Raw genomic sequence first — 2,428 nt, 5'->3', positions numbered from 1 at the left:
CACGAGAACCAAAATTATATAATATATATATATAATAATATATATATATATGACTATGTGTATTAAATGCGTAGTAAATTAACCTCATTGACATAGTGACACCGCTTTTATTACAAATCTCTCCTGTCGAGTCTTGCAGCTGTTTATCGGACAAACTTCTACACAATAAGAGATTGGGATAATTCTCCAGAATGACAGTGTACAGCCTAGAATTGGATAGCAATAACTCCAATACTTCCAAAGGCACCTAGAATCTCACATTTAAATTGATTTATTCATAGGAAACTGACAAATTGAGCAAGTTGCCGCTTTATCGCATCCTTACAACATTTGCAGTCTTTCCCCTTCATCGCAGTCTCACCTTTTCGCTTCGTTTTATAAAAGTTGGTAAATTAACTACACTTGTCGTCTGCCTCTTCGTTCCATCGACCGCTTTAGTACTGGTACTTAGATTTTGTAAAAAATATTCAGGCGCGTGATCACTTCTAAAGAGCTTTTTCAGCTCTTCAACGCCTGGAAACTCGTCCGACGAACTTATGTCCAAGCGACCATACGACTTCTTCGGCAAAGCAGCTTGGTCCTGTTTGTGTTGCTCCAGAATCCACCATTCCGGATCTCTCATAACGGTACCCGCGACGATCATATTGAAGAAAGTACCGGCTAGGAGCAAACAAGCGCCTCGCCAGCCGTACTCCTCGATCAAATATGTTGTCATAGGAGCGTAGAGAAACGTACCGATTCCAGTGCCGCATGCCCCGAGACCTACAGCTAGGGTTCGTTTCTTATCGAACCAAAAGGCGATGCTTACAACCGCGGTGACGTAGCACAAACCAAGACCAAGACCCGCGATCACGCCGAAAGTTAAGTACATTATCTCGATGGTATTGCTAAAGATACTTAGAATGAAGCCCAGCCCTGATATCAAACCGCCAGCGATGGTCATGTTCCTGCATCCATAACGATCGACAAGGGCAGACATGATCGGTCCGGATAGAAGAGGTACGGCCATGAAGAGCGACCCGATCCAAGCGGTTTTAGATTTTGAGGCGCCAAATTCATGAAGAAACTCGATGTAAAGCAAGCCGAAACTGAAGGAGACACCATCGGCTACCATGGAGATAATTAGAGAGGCTAAAACGACTACCCAGCCCCAACCGCCATCAGGCACTTTCGGTTTCTTACGTTTTGTTTCCTTCACCATAAAACTCGACGAATACTCTCGCTCTGAGATGCTTAAGGAATCGATGGAATCCTTGACTCGCTTTTGATTTCTTCTACTTGTATTGGCGTATCTCTCATGATCAAGGGGTGCCTCCTGAATTTTGCCCCAAGCATCGCTCCGTTTTATCGGCTTGATAACTGTCTCAAGCGACTCGATTGCGTCAATTGGTCTCTCCGTTATATTGTTTGTATCCAAATTGATTTCACGTACATTACAGCTTTTCAAGGGTAAGCTGGTCTCATCGAAATCGCTTTGCTGGAGGAAACTTGAATAAATTGTAGGACTTCCGTTGTGCCAACCAACCAACGGAGCTCTATGGTAGCGATTGTTCTGGCTCCTTTTCACGTTTGCATCTTCCTTTTTGATGCTCATAACGCTCGTAGAACAATTTTGATCATTGTTATTATCATGCCTACAGCTGTTCTCACATTCCGTTTCAATTCCTCGCAGGATGGTATCGTTCCTGCTAATCATGGTTCCTCTAAATGTAAGTAATGGCTGAATGAATCCAACGACGTCGCCAGCCTTTCAGCCCTTGGAACTCAGTCGGAAGATAACCACCTTGTCTTCCGGTTACCATAAGGACCCTTGGGACAATCTTGAACGCTTCACGGAAGGTCGATCGCGCCGAATTCAGCATGCACGCACTGTCGAGTTGCTCGTTCTGTGAAAACAATTTTTTCATTTTTATTAACGTTAATAACACTTGATGAAAATCTTAGGATCATTACGCCTTACATCCCAGATAGCTAAATAAGGGCAATATGTTGCCATTTTGCTGTCACTTATTCCGCATTCAATTTCACCAAACTAAAGCCAAGTTGCCAAGTTGTTTCCACAAACTATCTGTTGTTTTGACGTCACGTAAAGTCTTCCTTAGAATTCAGTAAATCTAGCAAGTTGTCCTCATACGTGCATAGTGTGCCATCAGTTTGCTGTCAACGTGACGAGTTTATTATTTCTCAATGTATACTCTTACAATTTCGTAAACTCATGAAATCTATTTGCCCTCCTGATGCTAACTCTAATTCACATTAGATTCCAATGACAGCAAATTGTCAACAAGTTGAAAACAATACATGCAGTGCATCAATTTGTTCCAGATGCTAAATTTCGCTTTCTGGAATGTAGGGAGAAAGTATTTTCTAAATTGGTTACGCGTGTAATAATAGCAGCTAAGCCGTAATATCATCATCGTATCAGAGT

The sequence above is a fragment of the Atta cephalotes genome, assembly GCF_000143395.1.
Source record: "Atta cephalotes unplaced genomic scaffold scaffold00050, whole genome shotgun sequence".
Taxonomy (NCBI): domain Eukaryota; kingdom Metazoa; phylum Arthropoda; class Insecta; order Hymenoptera; family Formicidae; genus Atta; species Atta cephalotes.
Note: the sequence above shows the minus strand (reverse complement) of the source record.